This window comes from Arvicola amphibius, chromosome 7 (assembly GCF_903992535.2).
Source record: "Arvicola amphibius chromosome 7, mArvAmp1.2, whole genome shotgun sequence".
NCBI classification, from domain to species: Eukaryota; Metazoa; Chordata; class Mammalia; order Rodentia; family Cricetidae; genus Arvicola; species Arvicola amphibius.
Genome location: NC_052053.1, coordinates 19,132,270 through 19,146,935, shown reverse-complemented (window position 1 = coordinate 19,146,935; position 14,666 = coordinate 19,132,270).

The window sequence follows — 14,666 nt, the reverse complement described above, 5'->3', positions numbered from 1 at the left end:
TAAAATAAGTGAAAAAATTAATAAAAAATGAAAGAAAGAATGTAGGACTGAGGGGGCTTGTTCTTTTTGTTCTTACCTTAGGGGCAAGAAAAGCAGGGAGAGAAGGGGAAAGAGGGAGGAAGGGAGGGAGGAAGGGAGGGAGGGAGGGAGGGGACAGACAGACTTGTAAACAGGCATGTTCAAGAGAATAAAAAGTTGTGTTTGAGCCAGGCAAGGTGTATTCCAGCATTTAGGAGGCAGAGGCAAAGGCTTTCTGAGTTCGAGGCCTGTCTAGAATACAGAGCAAGGTCCAAAACACTTTAGGCTTTCTGTCTCTATGTACAGAGAAACCCGGTCTCAAAAATCAGCAACAACTACAGAAAGGCAGTTTGAGTTCCCATGCCATATGAGAAAATAATTCTCTCAAATATGTGTCTGATCACACACTTGGATTTGAAAGTTGAAGATTGCCTTATTATCCTCTCATAGGTTGATCTGAGTGATACAAACACAGGCAGGAACGTCCTGCCTGCCTCCTAACCCTGCTTCTAGTCCTAGCGAGGGTTTGCAAATATGTAAAACTACAATAGAAATTTAAATACAAAATTTAAATACAAAAGTAAGTTTATGCCTTACTTTGCCAGTGGTGACTAGTTTGGAATCCATGTTCTTTATTGGATTAACCTGAGGCCTATCATGGTCTGCCTGGAGACTCACACTTCCCCACAGGGCACATACTGTGCCCTGGGGCAGGCTGAAAGCTTTGCCGCCAAATCCAGCATCTTGGAGCACAGTATCTTGCACACATGGCTGGATCTCACGTGCTTCTTTTGAGCATCTGTGTGCCAATTGTAGGGTGAAGAGGTGGATAATTGGGTAGTAGAGTTGGCTCTTGTGTGATACACTGTTAAAAAGGAATTATGTTACTGTGAACTAGGGAGGGAAAAGAAAACCAACCCGACAAAACTTTGTATGTACAGCAAAATGAAACTAAAGAAATATTAAAAAAAAAATAACCCTAAAGAGCAGTAGCTTTGAGCAGGCAGGATTGCATCGCTGACCAGAAAACTCGTGGGTAGTGTTTCTGATGTGATATTATTATCAATATGTGGGGTAAAATGTAAGCCAGGGCTGGAAACATTGCTCAGCAATAGAACCCTGCCTAGCTGTGCAAAGGCCTAGGCTTAATCCCCAGAGAAAAGAAAAGAGAGAGGGGGGAAGGAGGGAGGGAGAGAGGGAGGGAGGGAGGGCGGAAGGGAGGGAGGGAGAGAGGGAGGGAGGGAGGGAGGGAGGGAAGGAGGGAAGGAGGAAGTTGAAAACCAAGAACCTTTTCTTCCCAAGATGTTTTGGTCATGGTACTTATTACAGTGATAGTAACATAGCCAAGATACTGAGTAAGAAGAGACTATAATAGAAAGTATTATTCAAATCTTCTTAGATCTTTCCTTTAATATAGAGTAGGGGAAAACTAATGAATGATTTGGCATGCAGATGGAGGCATTAATAGTGAGGGTAGGCTATTATTTTATCCTGTGTTGACATTAAGAAACGATTTGCACAAACCTTTGTTTTGGTATTTCACTATACACACACACACACACACACATACACACACACACACACACACACACACACACACACACACATATATATATTTCTAGATCATGAATCTTTGCAATGACCATATGTCCTGCTTAAATTTCCAGAGAGCTTTGTGAACTCCTTGTAGTTACGTAGTTCATTTATGCTGCATCACTAATAATACTTACTGCTCCTTAAACCAGACAAATCAAAGAGAAATCTGCATAAAGAAGAGTCATTTATTTCAGAAAGAGGGATACTCAAACTAAAGACTACTTTTTAAACAATATTTACAAAACTAAGAATCATATCAAAGAATAATTTTTAAATTTTCATGGAGGTCCAAACATTGACGTACTAGGCACCATGGCATATCAAAGAAAGAATATATATTTCCACAATATCTATCTCAGTAAATTTTATTGATTTACTAACAATTTTTTTTCCTCAGTTTTCTTTTTTTGTTTTAAAAATCTGGTTAATTAAAATAAAAGTCAGTTGCCAAATTAGTTAAATGAGATCTTGACCAGTGCTGGAGACTCCCAGTAACTCTGTATTATCTTTTCTACTGAAGAAAGGGACACACAATTTTAACACAGCCATTTTCGAAAGCTGTCTAAATTCAACACAGAATTTAATTGCTGTACCTGTTCAAACAATGGGCTATTTCTTCTTGGAACTTAATGGCGTGCTTTAGATTCACATTTTTGACATTGACCTCTTCGGTGGCATCACAGTGGATCTATGACCTGTAGAATGCTGAAACGGCATTGGGTAGATGTGTACCTTGTCTCACTGCCTTACCAAATCAGAAGAAATAGGCTTAACCCAGCACACTTTTAGTTCCTTACTGTTCTGTAGGTCAAAAGTCTGACATGGGTCACCGTGGGGTGTGAAGAAGGTTATGTCAGGCCTGCATCCCTTCCTGGAGGGCCTGGGAAGAATCTGATTCTGCCATCCTTTTTCTAGAACGAAGGCCTTCTTGACTTGTGGAACTTACCCTCCGCCTGAAAACCAGCAACATCCCTTCTCCCTCTCAATGCATCCTCTGGACTCATTCTTTTCTATGCACAGCAAGGAAGAATGCATTCAATCAACTGGACCTGCCTGAAGAACAGAGAACAATTCATCCCACCTTGATGTCCACCTCTCAAACACATCTGTGAGGCCTCTTGGCCATATTCTTGATTCCGGGTTCAAGGGTAAAGGAACAGTTACCTCCAGAAGATCTTTATTTCTCTTGCCAGCATCTGGCATTTTTACAATGGAGTTGTGAATTCTATCCCATAAATACTCCTACATATATTTTAACTCCTTTATACTCTTTCATTCATTTATCCCTTCTAACTGTAAGGACATTACAGGTGTTCCAGTCTATTGGGAAGCCAGCTCATTTCATTTCCTCTAGTACATTGCTCTTATGACTAAATGGCCATTTAGCCTGTTTGACTTACTTTCTGCTCTTCAGGATCATAAATTCCTTTATATTGTGGAATGTTCCCAGTTGCATGCAAGAGGAATCAAGTGTGGCAATCAGCAAGCCATGACTGATGCTTAGAACCTGCATAAACTTTCTTGGTTAAAAATGCATTTGCTTGTATCTTGAAGTAAAAAAAAATTAAACCTTCAGAAATTTAATTTTGTTCTAATATTTTAATTTTCTATAGTAATATTTGTTAGTAAGAAAAAAGAGCAAAGTGAATTAATTGGAATTTGAAGCCATGTAATAAGAAAATCCATGTGACTTGCCAAATTTTGAGGCCAAAATGGAGAATTATAGAGAAATTTCCCTGCAGATCTCTTGAAGCTGCCAAAGCGGACAGCCAAAATGAAGTTTATAGTCACTCATATTTTTCAACAATGTGTCTCTCATTGCCAATTCAGGCATGCTTTCACCGTGACCTTGAGAAAGGCACCTCATTGCTTACCAGTTTCCCATCTAATAAAATTAGGTTAATTTACTTTAATTGTCACCCGAATCTGTGGCTCAGAGTTTCTATGAGTGAATGAATGTACTGCCTTTTCCATCATAAACCAGTAAGCTGAAGTAGTGTAGGGCTGGAGGCTGTCTGTGGGACAGGGATTGATAGACAGAGTGCCGGGAAGGATCCCTGTAGACATCCATTCCCATTCAGATTTATTCCAGCAGTCGTCTCTGCTTTGCCGTCCTTGTGGAAGAACTCCCTCAGGCACTGTTTCCCATGGACACAGTTCTGAATGCACTAAACACACTAAAGGATGTGTGTATGTTTGCCTATTCATTTTGGAAGCTCATTTTTAGACAATAGAGAAGTTTTGTTTTTTAAAAAATGAAATTCTACTCCCAAATTAAACAAGAAAATAGTTAATTGTCCTATTTGGACTCCAGTTCTCTTTCTTGATTAATTTGAAATATCCAGGTAAAATTTTGCCAAAGAAAATAATTTCTTTTTAATAAAGAATACATTTTCTCTAATTATCGGGAAATTGGACTCTGAGAGCTGTTTAGATTCATATTTGAGGAGAATTTTTGGAAACCAAACTTTTAAAAGAATCAACACATGGGCATCAGTATCAGGCTTTGTCTCAAAGCCTTAATTATGCTAACACTATGCTATAGCTTGCTGCTTTTAACTCTTTAGTCTTTAATTTGTTCATTGAAAACTGAATTCTATAAAATAGAAATGTGAACAGCAAACAAATTAATATAAGGAAAAGCCTAAGATTTTTCCCAAAATACAGAACAAGTTGAATCATAGATATTGCTTGATTTTTCCAGTAAAACAATGACTTCTTTGTAAAAAAAAAAAAAAAAAGTCATCTTCAATGGAATTGAATTAAATGAAAAATATCGTCTTTAGCAAATTTGAATCATCTTGATATTGATGTGATTTGTGGACAAACTTATTGTGAACTTTTCTCTAGATACATTTTTTTTTATTTTAACCTTGGTGTATTATTTATAATAAGCAAGTAAAAAATAAATTTATCTATATTTCAGAAAGAAAGAACAATGCACAAATATCTTGACTTTTCTTACAGACACAAATACTGATAAATTCCCAGGCTTGGCCAAACACTTGAATTTCATAGCATTGAATGGGTAATATTTTATTGAAAGTCTACCAACACAAAAAAATGTAAGGGGCAAAATCAATTTGGTTTATCAATATGGAGTTGATAAAGTGTCTGTGATCTTTGGATCTCTATACTTTAACTTTTCTATAATAAAGTTAATGCAATGTATCTTCTATTGGGAGGAGGAAATCAAACCCCGTTCCTTGATAAGAAAAAAAAGAGAGAGCTGGCAACACCAGTTTTTATGTTGTGCCCTATCCAGCTGACACTGTCCTTTTGGAGAAGCCAATGACTTGTTAGTACCCCTAGCAGCAGTGTGAACAGATGCGTCCCTGACAGGCGATGGATGGTCAGGGTCCATCTGGCCAGTGCAGCTCGGACAGAAATGATGTATACAGCTTCATCAGCGAATGACTGTCATCAATCCTGGGCCATGGATAGCGTAAATGACAGCTACGCTGCAGCTGAGACCCCAGGTGTGAGACTGAGGAGGGCTGATTTAAGAATGCTGGGTAATCAGGAATGTATAGGCTCCTAGACTTTAATTTGTATCTTTAACCTCCTATAAATATACGGCTCTACTGTAGCAGGTATGTGTTTTTTAGTGTCTCGTCATGAAATTAGCTTCAGAACGACGGCTGTTCTTTGCTCCCTTTTAACTACTGATGACTTCAGCTCCCAAGCTCCAGGTCTAAATGCATGAAGTGTCCCGGCCACTCTGTGGTGTGCACACAATTTAATTATTATCTCATTGATTTTTCATAGATTTCAATTTTCTCTTCTTTAAGTCACGGTGGCTGTCCTATTCTGATCTTTTGGTTTTCTTTCCATGATTTCCTTATGGATTCTTCTGAAGTAATTTTGTTTACTTCCAAACAAATGATTTTGTTTACCTCCTCTCCTCCCCAGTGACGCCGCCACTCCTCTCAGGAATGAATGTCTCGCTGCAACAGTCTCATGGAGGCCTGTCTGTGCAGACCGTCCACAAAGGAAACTTCCAGTTGGTACAATATCTCACAAAGAAAACAATGTCCCACTGCTTATTCACCAACAAAAGGTACCTGATTTGTAAATGGTTTCTCTTTAGTATGCATTAAGGATCATGCATAATTTGCATCTATTAGCATTTTATTATACCACTGGCACTGGGGAAGGAAAATGAAAACAATTATTGTGTCCTCAGAGGACATTTCTTTACTTATAACTGTTTTACAATAAATCATTTTTGTTTATCAGTTTACTGGATAGAAGAAATGCAGAAACTGGGGACTGAGAGGATCCCAAAAGCCTACGAATTCGTGGGGTGGCCCCACGTGTTTGCACCGAAAGCTCTTCAGGTTCTTCCCACTCATTAGAATGACTTATGTCAATTACCACCAGCAGATCTGGAAGCATTTGAATCTGGTGGAGGGGGCTTCCCTTGCCCCCAGAGCAGCCACAGATATTAGACTCTCTCATTCTAGCAAGTTAGTGCAGTCAAAAGAGTTTCTCTCAGAGGCTAACCAATGAGAATTCCCTTCCCAAAGTTGGAATAAAGTTACCTCTCAGATTGACCAGCAATTAGGGAGAAGGGTTTGGAAAACTCAAGACAGTATGGTTCCCTTCCAATAAAGGCTATTCCACAAAGCATGCAGGACCTAAGAAAGGTCATTTACTATTAATATACTTTGAAGGAGAATGAGACAGGAGATGATGTTAGAAACCATCAAGCAAGCATCCTTGCTTACATTTTAAAAGCGTGATGGTTCTGACATTGTTCACTGGTCTTGACAACAATATATCCTAGAAAAAAAGATAAAAGAATTCAGCCCCATTTTCCTTCACATTTCTTGCTAAGAAACTTAATTATTCTTTTAGTATTCCCTATGGAAAAGTCAACTTCATCCTAGAATAAGAACTGAAAGTAAAAATTCATAGTCATCTAAAGTAAGAAGCATGGAAACTGTTGACAGAGGGTTGCTCTGTTTTAGCAATAAATTTTAGTCTTATGATACGCCAAAAATTTTGAATTATGGAATAGTATTAGAATGGTATAATAGCAGCATGAACTAGTGTAGAATAATGGAAGGGCAAGAGATAGGAGGAGGGGTTGAGAGGGAGATAGAGAAATGCGGGCAGGGAGGGGAGAGAAAAATGGGAAAGTCTCTCTGAACTTTCAGCCTAATATCTAGAGACATTTTACTTTAAGGCCTGGCAGACATCTTGAACATGGATTCAAGAACTGAATGGTTCGACTGTCATTCTTTTTTTTTTTTTTTTTTTTTTTGGTTTTTTGAGACAGGGTTTCTTCTGTAGCTTTTGGAGACTGTCCCGGAACTAGCTCTTGTAGCCCAGGTTGGCCTCGAACTCACAGATATCCGCCTGCCTCTGCCTCCCGAGTGCTGGGATTAAAGGCGTGTGCCACCACCGCCCGGCTCGACTGTCATTCTTAAGGATAATACACCAACTGATGCCTGAAGATGGAAGCCAAACTGAACAATTAAGGAAGTCTGCTGTGCCAGTGAAAACAAACCTGAAAATTTCTGTTTCAGAATGTTAAGAATAAAGCTAGAAGACTGGAGAGTCTTTAAAATGTAATGTGCATTGTATTAATAGCTTCCCACAGTTACTTATGCTTCACACATATTTTATGAGCTTAGCAGAAATTTATTATAACAAAATGGACAGTGTAGACTATAGATATTATTGACATTAATCCCAGCACTTGGGAGGCAGAGGCAGGCAGATCTCTATGAGTTCGAGGCCATCCTAATCTACAAGAGCTAGTTCTAGGATGGACTCCAAAGCTACAGAGGAGGAAACCCTGTCTTGAAAACAAAAAAAAAAAAAAAAAAAGGAAGAAGAACAAAAATGTGGTTGAGTAAGTCTTTAGATGAAAACTATGATTTCAGTATGACAAACATTGATTGCAGATAATATCATTTATAGACATAGATGGAAATTAAATGTTTGTACGATTATTTGAAATTTAATGAACCCATAACTTCTATTCTAACGGTTCTCATCTAACAGTCAAAGACCTAAAAGTCATAATCTAACTTTGGATGCATTTCCTTTGTCTAATAGCTACTCCTAACCCAGCAAAGGCAGCATAGTTAGAGACCCTACCTGAAGAAGGACGCTTAAAAGAAATCCCACACTAGCTCAAAATTGAAAATAATAGATGGTTATTTATTTAGGGGTAGACTCACAAATGAATATCCTCTGCTGGAAAGGAGAACACCAACAGAATCCCGCAGCCAGAAGAGACCAGAAGCACGCTTTACATCGGCATAAATAGTTTAAGAGGCCACGCCCCAGTGGGCGGGTAACTTGAAGGCTACTGGCTGTAGGATTTCCCACAGCACCTACTAGCCTGCATAACACTGTGATGTGCTTTGCATTCATCAGTTCTATCTCCACTTTTGTTTCTTCCTTTTGCTTTATTGCTTCCTTCACCTTCAAAAAAAAAAAAAAAGAACTTCCCCAGGAGGATTCCTTTGACTGATAATGCAAGTTCCCTGTAGTGTCTACATCATTTGGGTCCTTGGGAAGGTGCCATTTGACCACATCCTTCCATGTCTCCAGGGTCAAACCTGACTGGGTCAGAGGGAAAATGAAGAAAAGACTAACAAACACCAGGATTTGGTGGGCCACCTCTCTCACAGAGAAGTCCCAGCATCACTAAGACTGGGTGTGTTTATTACACAGAGTGGAACAGAGAGATGAGGTTGTTGCAGGCAACTGAGTAAGGAAGAGGGTCAGTAACATACAGATAAACATGGAGGAAGGATTTATGGTATACGGTTGGATCAAAGAGACGGGTTTAGTGAATCTCAGTTGGAGCAGTCTTCAGGCCATATCATGAGGAGCGAGGAAGGGAACAATTTCCGTACACACTATCAGCACTCACATTTGGACCAGGAAGCAAGGCTGGGACACTCTCATGGGGCTGAGGTTTTGGTCCTAGACATAGCCTTGCCCCTGCCAAGCAACACACACTCACTTCATTTAAGCACTATGATCTTGCTTTGCTCTATGCCTACCTTAGTTCCCTCAAAGCCAAGTTCTAACATGAATCAAAAGCAATTGATAAAAAGCTTCCAGAATAACGGTTTAACCCTTAGCTCACATGGGGAGGCCTTTTTCTGGACTCTCTTAGTTTTTCAATAATGTCTTTCTACTGGAAGCTGATGAAACTGCCTATGTGTCTCAGAACTGATGATATGTTTCCTTAAGAAGCATTTTCTTACCCTGGGCGGTCTTGGTAGAGTATATTAGGACCAGAGAGCTGGAAATAGACATTAATTCATATAGACCTGCTTCCTGCTCAGACAGGAGTCATAGTAACACTGCAACCTAACACAAGCCACAGGGCAGAGGGCATTATTTGCATCTGAGACTAATGTATATGTTATTAGTCATGGGCCTCTTTGTTTGGAGGATCACATGTGGGGATGTGAGGGGACACTAGGTGGATGACAAAGGGTTTGCGATTTCTAACAAGTACTAGCCTGTATTTGAAAATGAGGAAGAAACATACATTTCTTGGAGGTTTTGTGATACCGTGTGAATAATAAAAGCATCGAGACTCTCTACTGTCAAAGTGAAAGGTAGATTTTTGGTTTGAGATGGAGTAAATTCAATACAGCATGAATTTAGACGCCAGTTGCTAGAAAATTTGTGAAATTTGAAAGATCAAAATATAACCTATTTGATTTCTTTCCTTCGGGAAAACTGACTAACTTTCTTCTTTAATGTGACAGTTGACGTAATTTCATTTAGACAGTCCCATTAAGCTCAGTGGAAGGCATACCAGTTTATTACCAGGGATGGAATTTAAAGCAAATTCAAATGGAGAGGAATACAAAAATTTAGATCTATTTTAACCCTGATGCATTAAATAGCAGTGTAAGGGCATGATGTATAGATCACATATCCATGACAAGTGGGTGGCTTCTTATTCCTCATTATTCTCAAACTCACACTGCTTCATAATCTAGGAACTTAATATTCATTAACTGAATTGTAAGGGTTTTGGAAACTCTAAGTCAGTTAATTTATTACATTAAGAGCTATACAAATTTTACATTATTTCTTGGAGACTGTATTGTGTAAGTGCATTTCACTCGGCAGGTAGAAAAGCTAGAAGAGATAGCAATGGTAGATTGTAGAGTGAGTTCTCTTCTTGCTAGTTTGGAGTAGTTACCTTGGGATCCTATTCCAAATGGTGACCACCATTAACATGAGCAAAGGGACCTTTCTGTGGCACCAAGCACATGCACCAGAAGATGGAAGCCATAAAGCACACACACAAAAATGAGGACTATGATATTTGCAATGTATTGAATTTTAATTATTTTAAAACCTCAGTTTTTTTTTAAATGTTTGAAACTATTAAATACATGCCATCTTTCCATTGCTAAAACTAAAGCCAATGGTCCAAGGGAACTGGACACAGTTCGCTGTTCTTTCTTTCTTTCTTTCTTTTTTTTTTCTAATCAACCCAGTACCCTCCGGCCAAGCACCAGTGGAGCCCAACATCATGGCACATTTCCCCACGATACGCTCACACTCAGCCACCACCTAGGAGGAGAAGGAGTGAGAGGGCTATTGAGCACTGAGAATTCCTCCGATGAATCACAATTACGTGAACACCTGTGCTAACTAAGTTTGTGCTGAGCCGCGGTGAAAATTTGCGTAGTGCTCAACAGCCCCGAGAGTTTCCCATTTATTATCTCAGGTGGGGTGGTTTGCAACTGTACATTAGGTGGCAATGTGAACCATGTAAGGACATGCATTCAAGACCTCGTCTAGGACCTTTTCATTCTACCTGCAGGGTACAGCTGTGCTGCTTAAGAGGCCAGAGTTCTGCTTCTGAATGCCTGCCCAGAAAAGTTAAGGGCAAATGCAGAATTCCCTTCCCTGAAAGTGAGGTGACTTTAGAACAGGTGGCACATTCACTGACATTTCAAGATGGATTTACCACGGGATTGATCTTGGAAAGAACCTAAAAATCAATGGGGTTTTTATGAATCTATAACCTTGTGTTATATTAAACTGTAAAGGTATCAAAACTCTAAAAGATGAGAAAGAATTTTACTCATAAGCATGAATTTTTAAACTGTCCACAAATTCGGTGTAAATGTAGGAAATCCAGTTTAGATACCAAGAAATTTATAAACAGACTTTTTTGAGTGAATGATTGATGAGAACTGGAAAAAATAATTTATGAATGAAGTCATCAAAATAGCTAAAGCCTTGATGTAAGCAGTGAGACTGAGATCCCTGAATAAGTTGCATACAGGGTCCATTGTTGAATACAGAATAATGGTTATGCATAAGTCCCAGACAGAGGCTTTCACTGAAAGTATTCTCTGTACTAAGAACTAGAAACTTCTGTGTCATGTCTGAATGTTAATGCAGTTTTAAGAACAGAAATTTCTGTGCGTTTCGATTGAAACAGGGATAGATTTAACCAAAATCCTTCAGTGGAAATTTTATTTGTTACGTTGAATAGCTAAATTGATTATCTGATAAACTCAGAGACATGGATACAAAGGCTAGGAACTTCTCTGGCGTGTACTCTAAATATTACTCTGACAGCTTCATGTTCTACACACGAGACAGGTACAGGGTACCCAGTAGTTAGTACAATTGTTATGGATAACAACGGCATGATATGAAACAGCAGGGAATGATGGAAAGCAAAACCTTGATGCTATGGAGCAGAGCAGCCAATGAACCAGTCCTTACTCTGAGGCAAAGACTGTGGGTTTAGCGACATACGAGAGAATGTTAGGAGATCATAGATGTTTTCCAATTGTGTCTGAGTTTAGCTGGGAGATAGAAGAACCCTGAATGTTTCAACTTTGTTCTCCTTCCCTTAAAGGTTTTACTCATCCGGGTTTCAGTCGTTCCCTAACATTAACTGAAAAGATAACTCTTTCCCCTGCTGTTGCCCCTGTAATTAGATGGAAAAAAAATAAGATGCACAGGATTGTGTCTGCTGATAGGGACTTACTTGGCTTAATGCCAGAGGCCTCTAATGAAAATTAACGCTTTCTGCATCTGGGTCCATGACATTTGTTTTGAAGAGAGGAGTTTATAAGTCTAGGTGAGTGGAGTAGGAGGGGAGAAAAAGATTTGTAGGATGGAATAGATCTATATATCATTTAGGAACTGGGTTCATTTGGGTTTTCTGAGCACCAAACATATGTTAATCACTTGACACACACTATCTCATTTAATCCTCATAGCACAATACAAAAGTAATGGATCCCAAACCTTTTTTTTTTTTTTTGAAAATAAGAAAAATGAAATGGAAGGTGGGTGAGCTAGTGTATGCTCAAGTTCACTTCAGCCTGGAACCCTTGTCCAGCTGTGGTCAAAAAACAAGGATTTTAACTCCTACAAAATGCTGTCTCCTAGTGGCTGGAGTTTGCTGAGAATTCAGCCAAGATCAGCTCCTGAGGGGCTGGTGTTTGCCCGAGTGGGGAAATGATATTAACCTTTCAGGCTCAATTCTCCATCTGAAAGGCATGTAAAAAATGTTTGTTAAAATTATCTAGATGTTTTATATACTCTAATTATTCTTTTAATTTTTAATTTTTTGTAAGTAGAGTCTTTTTGTCATACAACACATCCTAACCACCTCCTATAACCTTTGCACCTGGGTTCATGCAATCACACTCACACACACCCATATCCACACACATGACGACACACAATCTTACTAGGTTTTTATTTTTTATAATGTAATTCTTTTTTCTCTTTACCCACGAAACAGAATACTTAATTATCCTCACATTCTTTTTTTCTGATAGTTAAGTTACTGGCTAACCAAGCTTATGAACAAATTCATATTAAGGGCTTAGATCTTCATTTTAAGTTTTATTTCTCAATCATGGGTGTCTCTATGATTTTATACCACGTGTATGAGGGTACCTATGCAAGCCAGTACAGAATGTTGGATCCAGTGGAGCTGTTGATTTGTGACCTATCAGATGTGGGTACTAGGAACTGAACTCTGATCCCTTGGAAGACCAATACACAATCTTATCAGGTAAGCCATATCTCCATGCTCAAGACCCACGAACGTTTTAATGAATATTAAAAGGCCTTATCAGTTATTTAGTATTTAGCTGAATCATCTAGTATCATAGTTTTTCTACAGCAAATGCCTGACAGAGAAAATCATTCTGAATAATGGGGATTTCAGGTCTTGGTGGAAAGGAGATTTCTACAAGGCTGGCTATGGCCCACGTTCCGTTAAATATACTTAAAAGGTGAATGTTTACTTTGCCTCTGCATAACGCTGACCCTAGGGAACAGGTGTATTGAAATATTATACTCCCTGAGATCAGAGGCCGCTGATAATGGCCTTAATGCTGCCATTCCTAGCTTCCTATTAAATGATGCCTCACCATGCAACGTTCTACACTTGATCTGGTCAATGGGTATTAGTGACCTTAAGTCAGCAAACTTTGCTTCCCTTGACACTGAGTAGCACTGTAACATTTAAAATTCAGAGTTGCGTTTACTTTGAAAATGGAATTTACAGTCTTTAACTGTCTTAGCAGAAACCTTGAAGAAAAGACCCAGCCTTTAGTGCTGAGGAAGGATGATGTTAGTGATCACAGAAGTTATAGCTCAGCAGGCAGTGCATTGAGGTGGCAGAACCTTCAAGTACATTCCACAAATTAGGTGTTTGGTCTCTTTAACTACCTGAGCCATGGACACAATAAATTGCTAGGCCCTTGACAGTCTGCTGTGTCTGTGCATTGATGTCATAATAGTTGGATATGTTCGATAGTGTTGGAATTCTCAGGATGAACATCTCTGTTCATTGTCTCTGATAGTTCTCATCTGTGTTCTATGGGACTCAGCCAATCTCCCTTCTTTTCCTCTATCTACTTCTCTTCCTTCATGACCACACCAACATAGTCTCTCTATAGTTACCACATCTCATTAAAATTAGTGCAGAATGAGTTCTTTTGCACAGGGATGTGGATTGCTAGAAAGACTTACAATTGTCACGCACATTTTGTAGCATTGTAAATCATCATTTGGAACAATGATCAAATAGGAAGCATCACAAAGAAAATAATGGATTGCTTTTCATCCACTAAAGTACACAGTATAGGAGACCTCATTCTCTTTTGAATAATGCGCCAATGAACTATGTTATAGTCAGAGTGGCAATAAAAGCCTATTTGGCAATTAAAATAATTGAGTTAATTCTATGTGCATGAGCAAAGAAACATGTTGATAATACAGTGATGTCTCAAAACTCAAAAAAGCATTCATGTAAATTTAAAATAAAACAATGGAACATTACTTATGGATCCATATATACATAATCATCATAAATAAATATGTATATGAAAGCAATACATCTATTTAAGATTATTTGTCCCCACCAGAAAGGTGGAATGATTCCAGGAGAGGTTTGTGGCACCACATTTGGGAACAAAGCTGCCCTCATTCCTTTTGCAATGCTTTAGTGGGATAAAGAAGCAAAAAGCAAATATTTGAAACTTTTGATCATATATCACAATCTCAGTGACTAGGAGAGTATTTATTAATCTCTGTAATTTTAGGTATTTTAAAGATTTCAAAATACTAAGAAGGAAACTTGAAACAGACGCTCTTGTTAAAATGACGAGTGGAGAGTAATCCTTGAAACTCTCCTCTCTAACTTTTCACCAAGAGTCCCAAGGAGGCACAAGAAAAGATGAAAAGACCCAATGCAAAGTTGGGGCACAGCAACCAACTAACCACGGAATCTGGGAGGAACTGACTCACAGTGAGAACTGCACAGGACTGGAGAGAAACCATCTGCTCCTTTGGGAATAAACATCTTCCTGACAAACAAACGCATGCCCGTGTGCTATGAGGGAATATAAGCAGAGACCCCCCCCCCAAAAAAAAAACAGAAAATTTTGAACAATATGGTATCCTGTGCATAGAGGTGCAGTTTTGAAAAATATAGAAAAGGAGAATGAAGGAAAGCAGAGTGCATGGCTGTGCCAAGTGAAGTCGGTCAGCCCTATTTCCAACCTCTGAGC